This window comes from Cavia porcellus, unplaced genomic scaffold (assembly GCF_034190915.1).
Source record: "Cavia porcellus strain 051 isolate PalLab524CR breed Dunkin Hartley unplaced genomic scaffold, mCavPor4.1 scaffold_12, whole genome shotgun sequence".
In the NCBI taxonomy this organism is placed as follows: domain Eukaryota; kingdom Metazoa; phylum Chordata; class Mammalia; order Rodentia; family Caviidae; genus Cavia; species Cavia porcellus.
In genome coordinates, this window is record NW_026947495.1 from 13,347,198 (window position 1) to 13,365,634 (window position 18,437).

An 18,437-nucleotide genomic window follows, 5' to 3' on the forward strand; every position below is an offset into this window, starting at 1 on the left:
AAAGTGGGCATTCAAACAGTGAGACTGCAAACAGTTCTGTTCAATTATCCAGCAAAACTCAGTAATATCGTTGTCTATCTTATACACTTAAATATACATGCAGTTATATCATTTAGAGCACTTTCTTTTCCTCTCTTTTATACAATGACTATTACACTTTTTGGGTTTTATTACTCCCACAGTTTATATTACTTTTTTGGAAGAGAGTAAAACCAAAGGTGACATAACAGAACAGAGTCAGTCAAATCAAAAGGGTGGACATAATAGATAATGTAAAAATATAATACAAGCTGATCAACAATGTTTACCATAATGCCTCCCGCTATCTCCAATGAATTGCCTATATCATCAGTTACAATAAAGTTAAACAAAACAGTAAAGAATGAAACCAACAGAACCAAAACCTTAGAGACATTACAGGTCCTCAAAAGTAGATAATAGTCAACCAGAATGGGTGTCATAATGAATCCCACTATCTTCACAGCTGTTGCCTAAACTTTCGAACCTGGTACTATCAAGCAAAACAGAATAGAGGAACACCATTCAAAACAAGATGGTGAGAGCAAACAGGGCTTCAAATCAAGTTAATAGAAAATCAAAGTGGGTTACTATAATATATCGTGCTATTTTTATTTATTTCTCCCTTAATTAAAAGGACAAAAATTAAAAAGTAAATAATAAAATGGAGATTGAGATAAAAGAGGGCATAACAACAAAACAGCGCAGATCAAAACATAACCATTTAAGCAAAATAATGTTTCATCACAAGATAATCCCGACATAAAAGTAGTTACCATATTGTCTCTTTCCTTGAAATCTTTGAGTATAACTTCGTATATTGTAGCATCAAATATATCAAAGCCATGTAAAACCATTCAAGAGGATTACAGTATTACAGGGTATTTAGAATCAACTAACAGAAAATGAACAATGGTTTCTGTATAATCTCCTTGTCTATAAAAGTTTTTGTTTATACAATCACATGTAATAAAACCCAATAAGATACAACAGATTAAGACCTATAGAGAGAGAAGAACAAAAGCTTGATGGGACTTCAAAACAAGATGATATTAAATCAGCATAACCTATTATGATGTCATTTTCTCCAAAATAGCTGTTCCTATCATCCAGTCTTGTTTGCCTCATTTCTGTTGAGCTCTTTTTCTGTCATTAGTTGACAGTTTGTCTTCTTCATTTTGTTTACTGCTCCATTCATTGTGGTCTCTCTGCCACAATGCTCCAATCCAGGTCTCTCTGGATTCTTCGTATTTTTCTTTTTTAGAATATCCTGCAGTATTCTCTGTAGAGTTGAATTGGTGGCTGCAAATTCCCCTGGTTCCTCTTTATCCTGGAAGCACCTTGTTTTTCCATCAATTCCCAGGGATAGTTGTGCAGAATATATCAATCTTGGCTGGAGGTTATTATCTTTCAAAACTTGAGTTATTTCCCCCCACGCTCTTCATGATTTGATGGTTTGTGCCGAGAAATCTGCTATAATTCTGATGGGTGTTCCCTTGTAAGTGATCTGTTTCTTGTCTCTGACGGCTTTTAATATTCTGTTCTTATATTGGATTTCTGGTATTTTGATTATTATATGCCTGGGTATAGCTCTGTTTGGGTTGTAGGTGGCTGGGGTCCTGTATGCTTCATACATCTGAGCACCTTTACCTTTTGCTAAATTAGGAAAATTCTCCTGGATTATTTCTGCGAGTAGCATTTGTAGTTCATTTGTTTGTGTCCCTACTTCTTCTTTTATGTTCTTAATTCTTAAGTTATAGATCCTCTTATCATCTTCTAGTCTTTGTATTATTGCTGTTTGTTTCTTTGTTATTCTTAAGAAGTTTTTCATTTCATGCTCCCATATTACAAATCTGCCCTCCAGTTCAGATAATCTATCCTTAGTTTCTTTCAAGGTGTTATGCCAGTTTTCGATAGACTTTTTAGTTTCCTGGTAATCTCTTTGAACCTCCTTTACGTATTCTGTTTTCTCTATTTTCTCCATCAAACAATTCTGCCCTTTTTTTTTTCTGTTCTTCCATTCCACCATCTGTTTTTTCTTGGGTGGTGCTTAGCATTTCTCTAACTATTCTGCTTATGTCTTGCTTCAGGTCTTTAATAACTTCATTCCTGAACTCGCCTATGAGGCTCTGGATATAGCGCTTTATGTCTATTGGTGCTGTGTCTGCTCTTGCCTGTTTCTCAGGATTGGGTGCCGAGGACCCTTTCTTGTTACTCCCTCTTCCCATATTCTTTATTCCTTATATTTAAGCAAGTATAGGAGGCCCAGCTTCCTTCCCTGTTGGCCACAGTCTGTTTGAATTGTGCTGGCTAGGTGTTCCTGCTCACTGCAGCATACTAGGGAGTTATGGACCGGGCATCCTATGTGGGGCCCACCCCTCCAGGTCAACCTACTGAAGGCTTCACTGCTAGGGTGCACCTCTAGGTGCTGGGACCTGGGTTGTGCTAGCCTACTGGGTCTTAGCCAGCAGGGTCACGTAGGCTAGGCACTGTTCACCAATCCCACTTGAGAGGGGGATATGTGACTGAAGTCACTACAGTGCCTTGTTCTGGCAAGTCTGCCTGGTCCCAGAATGTCCTCTGTTGGAGCCTCCTAGACCGAGGGAGAGTCCCATTCCCTCACTCCCCACAGGTCGATGCACAGCTTTCCACTGGTCCCGCTCTCAACTCCATTCACCAATTCCTGTTCGCAGAGCTTTTGCCTGTCTCTCTACCTGCTGAGCCAATTCAGATGCAGCAGCGGTGGCCGGAAACCCAAATCACAGCTTCCAATGGTGAGGGCTCTAGCTCCCATGCTGAGGCTTTATCTGTTCCTGTTATAGCACCAGGATTGCATTCCCAGTTGGTTTCTCTCAGCCCAGTTCGTTCTTGGGTCAGCAGGGCATATCTCCTCTCTTGCTTAGGATTCCTCACTCCGCACCATAGCTGGATTCTAAGCTGGGTCTCTCAGAGAGCCTTGGTAGCTGCTGCTATCTGTCTGTCATGTTCTCCCAGAAGTCTGCATTTTAGGATTTGAATACCTCCTTAGTAATTCACATGTTCAATGCCACGAGTATCCATTGGAAATTAATGCAGTGGGCTCTTACTTCACTCTATCAGTGTCAATGCAGTGAGTTTAATCCTATTATATGTCAGGTATGAGTTTGTGTTCTCTAAATTTGAAAAAAATGAATTTAAGGAATGATGAGTTTAACAATGACGTATAATAGGATTATTTCCAAAAATGAAAAATATTTCCAAAAGATGAGAAGTATAAAACAAAAAACGGCCCTTATTCTGAGAACATGGAAAGAGATGAACAGCACCCCCAATGCTGGAATCTGGCAATCTCTCCTTTACGATTAATATTATTATAGTCCCTTCCTCCAAATTCTCCTTTTTGAAATACTGTGTATGATTCAGTTGCATTCATTGGTGTTTATTTGCATTGAATTGATCACCACTATTTTATTTCATCCTGTACAATTTTTCATCTTTTATATACAACAATGGTTTGCATGCACTGACACTTGATGAATATTTGCAAAACAACACACAAGTATTCAGCGTCATTGACTACTTAGTTAAGTAATACATATGTATCTTTGCTAAATATATATAGCAATCCTTGATAAATAGTTCTTTAAAAACTAGAAAGCAATGCTTATTGTGTTGACAATATCTTTAGTCTTGAGCAATTTGTGTTAAAATCTTCCCAATTCAATTACTCTCTTTTATGAAGATCCATTATTATTGCCATTATTAATTATTGTTTGTATAGTCAGTGACTTATGTGTCTGTTTTTTCATTAAGAATTTATGAAAGTCATGATTATTTGTACAGCTAATGATGATGCAGACAGTTTGTGATAATTATAAAAGCTCATGAGTTGGAAATTGTCCCAATGAGAACAACTTATAGTCCAGGAGAATAAATTAAAATCAGAACATGTATTGAAGAGATATGGTGAGGAAAATCAGTTCTTTTGGATAAATCATTTATAGTCTGTCAAACAGAATTTTTATTCTTGAATTTTTACCCTTGAGTAATGTAATCTCAATATTGCTTACTTACAAGAATCAGCTGAAATCACTGAAAAGTGCCAAAATAATTTCTGAATTTTAAAAGCAATTTGCACTGAAAATAAATGGATTGTTTTGAACTTTAGCACATTTGGAATATTAGGCAATTGTCAATCTTCAAAGGTATACTTCTATAGTAAAAAAAATGATTTATATAAAAGTAATCTTGGCAAGTTGATTAATCAAAGTGCAATGCTTTTAAAACAACTGTAATTAGCAGTGTTGATTTTCTTTTTTGCTGGTACCAAGGATCAGACTCATGACCTTGTGCTTGCAAGGTTGGTGCATATGCCACTGAGCTAAGTCCCCAGCCCAAAGTACTGTTGACTTTCAAATGCAGCAAAATGGTGATTGACTACAGGCAAACAATTCAAACACATAGATATGAAAGGAAAATATAAATTATTCTGATCAGTTTGAACTTTTGGGAAGTAATATTACTCCACAGGCCATTCTCAAACTCAAGACAAATTTGTTTTAGAGTGTATGACAGACATGAAATACTGGTGTTTTTGTTGTTTCAATCTCAATTATAGAGAGAGTGCCTTTGATCTACTCTATTTCATTATTTCCAATCATTAGTCTTTTGTTTTCCTTCAGCTAAAATTAAAGTATTTTTTCTGGGATATATTCCCTTTATCTGCATCATAGTCAAGATTGTGAAGTATCCCCTTCATACATGATTCATGTTAATTCTGTTTATATTATTATGTAGCATTAACTATTCCTACAGGAGGGTCTTAATAGCAATGAAAAAGTAATCTAATGCAGTATTTTCCAAATTATTTTAATAATTTACTGGCTTTAGAATGCTGGTGCTATTCTAAAGAATAAAATGTCTCATACTTAAATTATTTGTAGAGACAATGAGTTGTAACATGTAGATTTTTTTGCCATATGTTGAATCATAGGTATATACTTGTAATTGTTTGAAATTTTTAAGATGAGATGCAGTGTTGTGGCATGCATGGTTTGTAAGGAGTGTAAGCATGTTTCATCAGGACAGCTACTACTGAAGATTATTTTGCAAAATACTGAGCTACAGGGATTCTGATTAGTGGTTAAACAGGCAAGCTTCTGTATTTCTGAATTTATTATAGAAAATTCTTGACCAGAAAGCTTGAAGTCTGGCTTTTTTTTAAACCTGATAAGACATTTCATATTCTTCCACTCCGACTCTAATTTCAGGCTTCATATTCCATCATTGCTTCTTCCATTAAAAAGAATTTAATTTAATCTCATATTTCTAAACTGCCTTTCCTATGGAATTTGGGTGTTCCAGTTGCTTTGATAGCAAATGAATGGAGTAGCATGAACTTTACAATTTGAAGTTTGGGTTTAATTCCTGTACTGTGCAGTTCTGGCTGTGAATACCACAGTGCAAGTCCCCATTTTCTGCTTCCTGAGCTCTACTCATGGAGTAGCATGCATTGTTTCTATCCAAATCAGTAAGAATGGATAAACTCAGTCATCTACCGGGAAAGTCTATGCATAAATCAATCAGCCTACCCAACCAATCCACCGATCAGAATTAAAGAAATAATTTGATTTAATATTGAAAAAATGACTAGTTTGAAACAGTAATCATGAGCAAACTTAATTTTTGTTTAGAATTGTTATACTATGTATTTTGAATTGAATTCTACATAGGGAAGTGTTACATCAAATTGCCACAGCCAAAAGCAATGGAACTGTGTTTCGAGGAGGAGACCATTCTTTCAAAGTTGGGCACCGTTTCCTTTTTCTTCATGCCCACTTTGTTCCCTGTTGATATGACTGCAGTCAGGGCATCTATGACTTCTATTTTCTGCATCACAATTTGTTCAATAGAATTATTCTAAATACTGATCATAAACCAAACTCATTGAGAGAGTTTGTAAGGATAGGGTAAAAGCAAGTACCCAGGCAATGAAAAGGAAAGGAGCTTCTAGGATTAAAGTAAGTAGAAACACACACTTCATAATATTTTTAAAAAATGTATGTACTATCCCTAGTTTTATTTTACTGTATTTGCAAGCCACTGGAATGATCATGACTGTTCTGAGCATCTGTCTTTAGGTATAAATGCCCTCAGGTCAGTTTTGGTAAATGCACAACTAATTGTGTGATTTCTAGCAGATCATCATACTTAATAGAATCTAATTAAGTTATGAGATAACAAGGATGATAAATATGGAGTGATTATGTTAAGCACATATTTACTTTCCTAATGGCTCTGATAATAAAAGTAGATTTCAGATCAAAGCTTTCAATTTTAAAACCATCTAGAAACTTGGAAAATTTGTAGAATCTATGAGCAAATTATTAAGAGTTATTAACATCAGGACAACACTAACAACATCTTAAAAAGTACAAAAGTTTTTAAGTCAGAAAGTTTGCATGATTTAACAGAACCTGAGAATCAGGGAAATTTTTAGGATAGAATGGTCCAGTTCTTTCATTTTTTAAAGCAGATTTTCCAATATTATGAGATAAGTTAAGATGTTATGTTTGGAACAAAGTATATTAGTTAATATTGAGTTTTGTTTTAAGCGTAAAACCCATTACTGTTACTTAATAAAATAAAGGGTTATTTTTCAAACTATGTGCAAATATCTAAAATAGCCCATATAAGATAGGTCAGGTTAAGCTGGTCTTTCTTCCTTGACTTCAATATTTAGCTTGTAACTCATTTTTTGTGGGTCTTCATTTGTCAAATATCATACACAGTTTTGAGGAAACAGAAAGTTTGAAAGATCATATTTGAAAAAGAAAAGAAAATAATATTGTCTTCACCCTTATCAAAGATTACTAAGACTAGATGTTACTTAACCTGGCAGAGGAATATTTTTATCAGTAATTAACTCCTGCAGTAGAGAAAAAGTTCTGATGTGAACTAGACCTTCAGATCAATGTGTGAAGAGGGGAATGCTTGATAAAATGAGAACAAGGGTGGGAAAGAGGTGAACTGCAGGGTTTCAGCTAAGACAGAAAAGTGGACATTTTTAGAAAGCACAAATGAGGGTATTTCGTGTGAAGGTTGTCCAGATTAGACTAATACACTGATCCCATCCACAGTGATTAGGAGGCAGAGATCTATCCATATGCATTATATGCAACCAACAGTAAACTCTTCTGCCAGCCTTGAGCTTTTCTCCAGCAGAGACAAAAAGAACCGTGGGCCCTTTTCTTAGCAATGTGCAATGAGTTTTTAGAAGCCGTATTTCTCTTAGTTCAAGTTTTAACTGGGAGATACAAATGGGTAAAGGTGGTAATTGTGAACAAAATCATTTGTACTGAGAGTCTAGGTGTCATAAGTCAAGATTACAACCCTCCTACAAGGCAAGAGAACCCAAATTATCCTGAAAAGTAACTGATAATAGAGAGTTCACACTTGTTACCATCACTGCTCCTCTTACTGAGAAGTCTCATGTGTAGTAAGAGCATATGGCCATCCCTGTGGCTGTAAAATTTTGTTCCTCTGCTTTCTAAGGATGTAAACTTTATGAATATTTATTAGAAATTCAGTCGATTCTTTTCCAAGCTGAATGTTCATGTTTTTCACACATTTTTATATTGGGTTCCCTTTTCTTTTTATAACATAAGTGTGTTCATTATGTATGGTCTAGATTTCTGTCTTTGAGTACTGCAAACATTCCATCCTTACAGTGTAAATCACAGATTCTCTTTGATACAGTCAAATATATTAATATTTTCTTTTTACATGTGTAAAACAGATCACCCAGACTGTTTTCCATTTTCTAAATGAGAACTTTCATGTTTTTTCATGTTTATATAACATAGTTCTATGTCATTCACTATGTTCACTTAACTCTGGAGTTACAAATACATTTGTCAATGTTTATATATATGAAAATGAGCCTGGAAACGTCTTTTAAAATGAACCCAGAAGATCTGCCTCTGCCTGCTGGGTGCCGCCATAGAAAGCCCTTTCCTCCTCATGTCCAGTGGGGTCTGAGAGAGCCAGAAGATCCACCTCAGTCTGCCAAGTGCTGTCCTGAAAGGCCCTTTCTTCTGGTTGCCAAGCAAGACAGACAGATCCACCTCTGCCTGCTGTGTGCCTCCACCAAAAGGCCACATCCTACAAGCAACCAATGTGGGCAGAAACAACCAGCATCTTGCTTTCACCTTCAAGGAGCTGCCACTGGGAGGCTCTTTCCTGCAGGCAGCCCGCAAGAGCAGGGATACACAGCCAGGTAAGCTCTGTGCATCCATAGGCCCCCATTGGAGGCCCTTGGTTCCCTCAGGCAGCCATCACCCATTAGCAGAATCAGACAAACACACCGCTGTGTGTCTGCCATGATCATGGGAGTCCCAGTGTAGATACACAGGCTGAGAGAAGCAGCCCTACCTCCATGCACCCCTGATTATCAGTGAAGCCCCAGTGTAGTTGCATAGGTCTCGAGAAGCCCCCTCCATACCCTGTTACCTTCCTGGGAATTAGAGGAACCCAGGTGCCTGTCTTATCTCTCTACACTGCGTGGCGGGGAGAAGTGCCTGGGACTCCACAACCAGCTTGTTGGGAGAAACTCAGGAGAATGTCAAGACAAAGGAGCAAAAAGCAAACTCAGACCTCTAGCCCATGCAGAATAAGCCTGGGAGATGCAGTCATGGAAGAAAATAGAAGTCACATACCTGAAATCTCTGAGAGGATAGCAACTGAAGTAAGGAAACAACTTCATGAGATTCTAAAAGCAGTCAAATCAGAAATAATGTCTTAGGTAAAAGAAGGAATCACAAACATAGTGAAAGAATTGTTTAGCAGCTCTAAAGAAGATACAGACAAAAAAAGAGGAACATAGGAAAATGATGGAAATTTGAATGAATGTAGAAAGGAATTACAATGCAAGAAACAGATTCACAGAGGGATCCAGGAAATTTAAAATTCAATCAAAACCTGGCAAAATTGCTTGAAAGAGACTGAGGATAGACTTTCAAATCTTGAAGACAAGGCTGCAGCTAGTGATCATGAAAGGAAAGATTTCTTTAAAATAACACAGAATCAGGAAATAACAACTCAAAGGCTGTAAGAGTTTTATGGGTCAGTGAAGAAGCAGGGGTCAACACAAATGTAATTAAAAGGATATTCTCAGAAGTAATAGACGAAACCTTCCCAAACATGGGAAATCATCTGGCATGCAGATAAGTGTGGCATATAGAACTCCATCTAGGCATAACCAAAGTAAATCTATACCCAGACTTATAATAATCAAGATCCCAGAAATTCAACATAAGAGCAGAATATTAAAAACTGTTAGAGAAAAGAGAGAGAGATCACCTCTAAAGGAAAACCACTCAGAATCACAGCAGACTTATCATCACAAACCATCAAGTCAAGAAGAATTTGGAATGAAGTGTTTCAGACCCTGAAAGAAAACAACTTCCAAGACAGATTGATCTACCCTGCAAAAATATTTTTCAAAATTGATGGAAAAGTAATATACTTCCATGATAAAGAACAGCTGAAGGAATTCATGGCCATTATGCCACATGCTGGGTCCACCCCTAGCTGGGTGTAGCACTGACACTATCAATCCAACCATACAGAGAGTGCTAAAGAATATTCTAGAGAGAGATAAATAGGATCACGGTGCCAGTAACAGCAGCAGAGGAGAATCACCAAGCAAGACAGGTAACTGAATGAAGGGGAAAAGTGGAGGGCCAACAACAGGAGGATAGCAAGGCAGAGAAAAACCAAGTACACTGGTTGTAACCATTAATGTATATTGTCTCAGGTCAGCCAAAAAAAGAAACAATTTCCCCTTCATTCAGCTGCCTGTCTTGTTTGGCAATCCTCCTCTGCTGCAGATCCTGGAACCATGGTCATCTTTATCTCTTCTAGAATATCATTTAGCACTCTCTGTAGGGTTGGTTTGTTTCTTAGTTATTTTATGCTCGCCCCTGAGACAAAATACCTGATGCCCAAAGTTTGGAAAGGAAAGGTTTATATATATATATATATTTTTTTTACAGTTCTTGGAGGTTTTAGTCCATACTCTGTTGGCTCCAAGCCAGGGTGGAATGGCAGGGTCACAGTTTATGGTGGCTGCAAACAGCAGGGTGAAAACCAGCATGAGAGATAGACACACCTTCTTCCTGCCATTATGCCATATGCTGGGTCTACCTCTAGCTGGGTGTAGCACTGACACTATCAATCCAAGCACTAGACAAAACAAACAAACAAACAAAAAAAAACCAACCAACCAAACAAACAAAAACCCAACTGAACAAACAAACAAAAAAAATATGCACATTGCAAGTGTGTGAGGTGAGACCTGGGGGCCACCAATATAAACCAGAACAGTTTGGTAGTCATGAATTCCTTCAGACTTCAAGAAACAAGATCCATCAATATACTGTGTACAAGAAACACATCTAACCAGAAAGGAAATTAATAGACTGAAAAATCAAAGGAGAGAAAACAATTGTTCCATGTGGTAGGAGACAAAAAAAAAAAAAAAAAAAAAAAAAAAACAACCACAAGAGTAACTTACTTATCAGCTACAGAATGGATAAGAAAGATATGGTATTTTCATGCAGTGGAAAGCTACCCAGCTATAAACTAGAATAGTCTCAAGGCTCCTGTAGGTGAATGTATGCAACTGGAGATCATGCTATGTTCATGGGCAAAACAGTTCAAACTCATGCATGAACCCTAGCATAAGAATCAGAAGGAGTTAATGGGATCCAAAAGCAAGATAGTTAATGTAAGAACAAAGGGGAGGAAACACCTGGTAGGGAAAAGTGGAAAATACTGTTAAATTCCTATTGTCTTGTCTTGAACTCTTCAATTGTTTACACAATTTTGTTTGGTTTGGCTTTGTTCTATTTTGTTAGATTTTATGTTGTTACATAGTAGCTATTTTGAATATAATGGAATATATTATGGTAATTATGGTTTCTGATTATATTGTTCTGAAATCATATACTGTTTTAACTCATTTGTTTGATTGATTTTATTTCTGCTTTCTTTGTTATTAGTATGTGTGATGGCAAGAACAGCTATTTTGAAGAAAAGATACTATGGCAGCCATTGCTGCTTTACTAACATCTTATATTGAAGTCCTACCATGCTTTTTTTCTTCTGTTTTGAATGATTCTATCCTGTCATGTTTTATTTAATTTTATTACATGTGATGCTATAGCGACCTTTTTCAAGAAAAATGATCTATTATAGTAGCCATTGTTCATTTCCTGTTATTTGCTTTTGAAGTCCTGTAATGCTTTCATTCTTTTGAATGATTTTACACTATGCTGTTGTGTTTGATATTATTGTATGTGAAGGTATGCTCAACTGTTTCGAAGAAAAGAGACATTATGGTAGCTACTGTTGATGTCCTGTTGACTTATGAAGTGCTGTGTTGCTTACATTGTTCTGTTCTGACTTGCTTTGTTCTGTTCTCTTTTGTTTTATTCGCTTTAAAATTAAAAAAAAATAAAAAGTAAAATAAAATGAGCCCTACAACCATTCATGACATAAAATTATAATTATAAATAAATTATGAATATCAGCACCAAAAGCTATCTAAACATTAGAACAAACATCAGTTGTGAGTGTTATTATCAGGTTCTCCTAATATATTACTAAAATGACAAAGGCTTCCTAATTTGCCAAATATCTTGCAAAAATTTAAATTAAAACACAGTAAATTGGTTAAATGATACAGAGAAAAATATCTTTTTAAAAAACCTTTCTGCAGGCTACTGAGTTTTCAAAATATAATCAAAGTTATGGGCTAATTACTGAAAAGATATTTCAGGTTCTAAGGGAATTAACTTTCACTCGTAACTCATTCATCTGAATGACCGAGGGTACTGATCTTCACTTCTTCAAAAAAATTGTTTTCTGCAACTTTTAAAATGTTTAGATATCCCATCTGAAGGCAATTTCTATTCTATTTCAACTCAATATTTTGTAAAATAAGGTTTATCTCTGCAAGAAATTATGATAGTCTGCACATGCTTATTATTCAGAGGGCTTTGTTACTAAAAGTCTTTTTACTTACTCTTTCAACAAAAATTTTCAAATATATGCAAAAAATGCATACTCAACTTTCTATTGACTGGATTTAATATTTTCCTAAATACAATTTATTATCCTTATTTACCATATTTATGTTACTTAATAACATACAATTTTTCATTGCTTTGATATAGCTAATACAAATAATCTCCTAGTCATCATCAATGATTTACTTAATTATGGTTTGCATATTCATATATACATGTCCATTAAAATAATGCAGATATTACATATTGTTTATATGTTTTCAAGTGACTACTTATCATCAATATCTTTTGGGCATTAATTCATTTTTATACATAATGTATTCATTCAATAAGTGCCTTATCTATTGTATAAGTGTATTTTGGTAGGCCACTACATTCACCAAATAGTACCTTTCTGTGTGTTCGATCCTATAAAAATTATTTATATGCATTGAATTTTGTCACTCAAGTAGACTTGCAAAATCAAATATCTGATTATCCAAGTTGTCATATGTGATGGTAAATGTTTGTACTCCTTACAGTGTGGCTCAATTTATGCCATTTCTTACATTTCTCCCAAGACTTTGTACTAGCACACTTTGAGAAAATATGTTACCCTTATAGTTTAGAATTAGTACATTAGGTCTTTACTTTAAAGAGCTTTTTGTTGATTAATGTATGAACACATGACAATATTTTTATTTGAACTGTGCTCCTACTCTCTCTGGGACATCTCTTCAATAACTGGTCAACACAAATGCAAAATAATGTGGAGAACTTGAACTCCAACCCAAGATACATATTGATAAAGGTCCGTTTGGTATAAATTTGAAATATAAATTGAAATATATATATATATATATATATATTTGGCATAAGTAACTTTCATAAGGAAAAAAAGGAGGAAAGGAGGTGAAGAAAAAGAAACAAGAAAGAAATAGAAAATAAAAAGCAAAAAATGAAGAAAGAGAAAAAAGGAAGATATTTGAAATAAGGACTGCTCAATCTCAATATATGATGCTAATTAAAATACACAGTTTATTAGCCTATTCCCTCTTGCACTTTTTGGTCTGTGCATTAAATACCATAGTTTTGAACCCATGCTTTTGGATCTCTAGATGAAGTGCCTTGTCTGTAAGTGCCTGTTTTTTGCAGCAAAAATGTCTTTTTTTTTTCTCATTGTACAAGAAAAATGTTTATTTTTAAATTTTATTTTAAAGAAAAAAACACAGAAAAGAAAAACACAAAACATGTAAAAAAAAAATAATCACAAGAACAACACAACCCTAAAACAATAAAAATATAGGCTTTCAAAACAAGATGATAGGAATTTAACAATGGTTATAATAATGCATGTTTTAATCTTCAAACAAATTGCTTAGATTACCAGCTATACACATGCAAAATTGATCCAGTTATATAAGCATTAACTGTTCTTTACCAACTAATAGAATTAGTAGTGTAATCATTTTAGCTATTTATGTATATTTTACAAATGCGTATCTTTTATTTTCTTTTTCCTTTTCTCTTTTCCCCTATGGCAGTTCTTTTTCCCTCTAGTGGTTCCTTACCTTTTCACAATATTGTAGATTTTTGGACCCTATTTACATTTTCAGTTTCTTACACTAGGGAGACAATAAGGTATTTACACATGTGATTTTGATTTATTTCACTTATGAATATGGTCTCAAGTCTTACTATAGAAGCGATGGTTCTTTAAACTTGAGTAGTCTTCCATTGTATACAAACATCATATCTTTGTTTATCTATTCTTCGATTGGTGGACATTAGGGTTGTTTCCAAGATTTCTAATTAAAATTACCACAGAACATCTAAGTCTCCCAAAATTAAATCTTAACACTTATCTGTTTATTGAAATAAAGAAACTTAGGAGGAAGGGTTATAAAATTTTTAAGATACTTATATTCTTTGTTCCAAAACTATTTTGAGATTTCAAGGATTTGACTTTTAATGGTAATGTTATTCTTGATAAGACTTTAATAAAGTTTATTACAATTTACTATCATTTGCTGTGAAATGGCATAACCATGTTATCGGTGAATATAACTGGTTCACTGTAAAAACATGCAGCATGAACATTTTTAATTCATAACCGTGTCTTGTTATATTTATTATAGTATAATTTATATCTCATACTTAGATGATATTCATTGTTCAAATTTGCATTGATTACTTAGTTTTTCCACATTAATTTCCAACTCAGAGATATCTAATTACTTAAAGTAGAAACACTTTTTTTTAGAGAACCATAAATCAAATGTGTAATTAGCTAATTTCCAAATGGCGCTTCCTAGCTATAGCTATTAAGTGCCCTGCTGTGCCTTACCCATAACATGCAGAATTTCAGTCAACCAGCTTTCATGGCCAATGCTTTTCAGTGATTAGATTTTTCACACAATGAATAAATTACCAAAAATAAAGAAAATTAAAAGTGAATTGAGTATGTGCTTCTACTAATATAGCAATGAAGAAGAGTTCATTTCTTTGAATTTGAGAAAAAGAAAAAAAAACCCATAAGTATACAATGCTCCTTATTAAAAATTAAAAAAAAATTATACTAATACTTGTTTCCATGTAAATTGCTGCATTTCCAAAGATTACCACAGGTGGCATCTTTAAGATGCAGATTTAAATAATAGTGCTAATGAATTACCTGATTGCAGCTCCTGAAGAATCCACACACTCAGGACAAGGCCCGGTGTGTGGACAGCATCATATCAGAATGATGGAAATGAAGAAACTTACAAGTGTTGCATTTTGGTCATTGAGTTGTTGCCCAGTGTCATTTTCTGCCGAGGATGTGTATATTCAAGGAATCCTTCAAGCTATAGTTACCTGTGCCTTAATTGTTGTAAAGCTGGGGACAAGATATGCAACTACACATCTTACGGGTGAAATCATCATTTAGTAGGTCAAGATGATACAGGGTTGCCTCTGGGCAAAACTGGGATTCTGGATTTTCCCTGCACAATACAGGTGACTCCTAGTCTTGTTAGACCTGAGGTTTTAAAGATTCTCTTTCAGAAACTAAGTATGTTAAAACAAAATTGGCTATGGAGGTAACAACTTCTTTAGAAAGATGAACTATCACAAATAAACTGTTTGAATCGTAGGTAGATTTTAGAAACTGCTTTTGCCACTTCTAGAAATATACCACAATTATGCTTTAATTAACCTTCACACACAATTTTTATTTGTTTCTTTTTTATTTTTTTCAGTCTGGTTTCCCATGATAAAGATTTTATCATGTAACTTTCTTTAAATAAAATAAACAACTTTTCTTCTATCCTTATGCACAACTGACTTCATTTTTAATGAATATTTCAATGTGACAGCTTATTGGTAATATCATGAAAATTCTCGAATTGCTGTAAAATTTAAGAATTCTGTCAAATTGCTTCCAAATATTAGGGATAATTTCAGTGTATTTAAATTGCATGTGTTGTGACTTTTCCTGACATAGTTGGCAAGAAACCAGTCACTCAATGCCTTGTTAAACTTCTGAGTTTAAGGTAAATCATGTGGGCTGCTGTCTCTTACTTTCCTTCCTCTTCTGCCTTTCCATTGTAGAAGAAGCAAATTTGTGACCTTAATTATTTCTACTGCACTCATCTTGCATTTAGGACAAAGCTCTTAAATTCAATCTTTGCATCACAATAAGAATCACAAACATATAACTCTCCAAATCTTCCCTAGAGCTTTAAATACAAATTCAATATATCTCAATGCTCAATCATGGAAATTCAAATATGGTTCTGGAGTTTAATTTAAACTAAACAGTTTTTTCTTTATTTTAATTAATTAAGTTTACTGGTGTACTTAAGTATACATAATGATGACATTTATCATGGATACTTTGTAGCTGTACATGATATATCTCCATTCTTTTTCCCATTCCCCTCCTTCATTTCAATTCTCCCCTTCCTTATTTATAAAATCTTTCTTTCCATTTTTTCTCATTTTTTTCTTTTCCCGTCCTTCCTGTCTCCTTACTCCCTCCCTAGTTCCAGTTCACATTTGAACATTTTCTTCCTATTTTACAATATATATGATACATTTTATCTTTATTTACATTTCAGTTTCTCACACCACAGAAACAATGAGATATTTACACAAATGTGTCCCCTTTATTACAATTAAGAGTGTGTTTTCAAGGTGCATCCATTTACTAGAAATGGCCCAAGCTTATCCTTTCTGGCTGAGTAGTAATCCATCATATCAAGAATGATATGTTCTTTATCCATTCATTGGTTGATGCCATTTAGACGGTTTCCCAGAGTCAGCTATTCCAAGCTGGCTGCTGTAAAAATGGATGTGCGTGTAGCACTGTGGTAAGATGCTTTTAATTCTTTCAGCAAGATACATACCAAAAAGGGGAATAGTTGGGGCAAATGAAGCCTCTAGTTTTAGTTTTTTGAGGAATCTCCATACTGGATTACATAGTGGTTTAAACAGTCTAGATTCTCACCAACAGTGGAGAAGGGTTTCTTTTTCTCCACAGTTCTACCTATCTTTGTTATTCATTCATTTCTTGAAGATAACCATTCTTTCTGAAGTGAGAAGGAATCTTAGTACTGTTTTAATGTGCATCTGTTAAATGATCAGTAATGTTGAGTACTTTTTCATGTATTTATTGCCACTTGTACTTCTTCATTGGAGAAGTTTCAGTTCATATCAGATGTGCATTTTTGGATTGAGTCTGTATTTGAGTGATATGATTTTTAAAAAATTATTTATATATCCTAGATATTAGTCCTTAGAGGAACAGTTACATTTTTTTTCTCCCTCTCTAGGCTGTCGCTTCACTCTGTTGATGATTTCTTTTCCTGGGAAAAAGATTTTTAATAATATGAGACCTCAGTTGTTAATTGTTTTTAATATTTCCTGAGCAATCAAGTTTATGTTCATAAAGTCTTTTCCTACACTCATGTCTTCAAGAATTCTACATATTCTCTCATATATCAAATTTAATATTTCTATTTTAATATGCGGATCTTTGATCCAGTTTGATTTTAATTTAATGCATGGTGAAAGACATGGTTCTAGTTTTAGTCTTCAGCATGTGGAAAGCCACTAACTAAAGAGGCTATGTTTCTTCCAGTAAAGGTGTTTGTACCCTTGTTAAGGATATGTTGTTTGCCTGTCTTTAGAGTTGCTTCTGCATCTCCCAATTTGTTACATTGGTCTTCAGGTTTTGTTTTTTGTAGATGTTGTTGTTCTTCTTTTTTTTTTTTAAACAGTAAAATGCTATTTGAATCAGGATACTTTTTAGTATCCTGTTGTGATGCCTCCTGCCTTCCCTTTACTGCTCAGAAATGATTTTGCTATTCTAAGTCTCTTCTAGTTTCAAATGAACTTTGGGATTTCCTCTAATTCTACAAGGAATGCTATTGGTACTTTATTTGGGATTTCATTAATCTATATAAAAAATTGGGGACTATGGTTATTTTCACTATGTGGGTTCTTTCCAAAAGATAGTAATATCTTTTTATTTTCCGATATCCTCTTTAATCTCCTTTTCAGAATACTGTAATTTCTTATGGAGAACTTTTACTTGCTGTGTTAGATTGATTCCTAAATACTTCATTTATTTGATACTTTTGTGAAAGCTGTGGTTTCCCTAATTTCTCTGTCAGTGAGTTTGTTGTTTGTATATAGTAATGCTAGTGACAGTTGAGTATTGACTGTGTACCCAGATATGCAACTGAATTTGGTTATTAGATCTAGAGATTTTTGAGGGAGTTTTATGGGTCTTCTATGTAGAATATCATGTCATATGCAAATAATGATAATTTGACTTCTTCCTTATTTGTATTCTTTTTATTCCTCTCTTTTGCCCCATTGTTGTAGCTCATAATTCCAGAACTATACTGAATAGCATGGTGGTAGTAAACATTTTTGTATTGTTCCTGATTTTACTGTGAGAGCTTTTAATTTTTGACCGTTTATTATGATGTTGGTTGTTGATTTATCATAGATGGCTCTTATCAGATTGAGATAAATACCATATATTCCAATTTTCTTAGAGTTTTCATCATGAATGGAAGTTGGACTTTGTCAAATGCTTTTTTCTGTGCCTATTGAGATAATCATATGATTTTTATTCTGGTCTCTATTATAACATTTATTGATTTGTATGTTGAACCATTCTTGCTTTTCTGGAATGAATCTTACTTGGTCATGACAAATAATCCTTTCTAATTGTTTAATATATTCTGTTTGCATGTATCTATTTTACTGAGTATTTTTGCATCGACATTCATTATGGAAATGGTTACTTATTTCTCTCTCTTTTCTTCTTTTTGGTTGAATCATTCTCTGGTTTTTATATCAAGGTGATATTTGGCT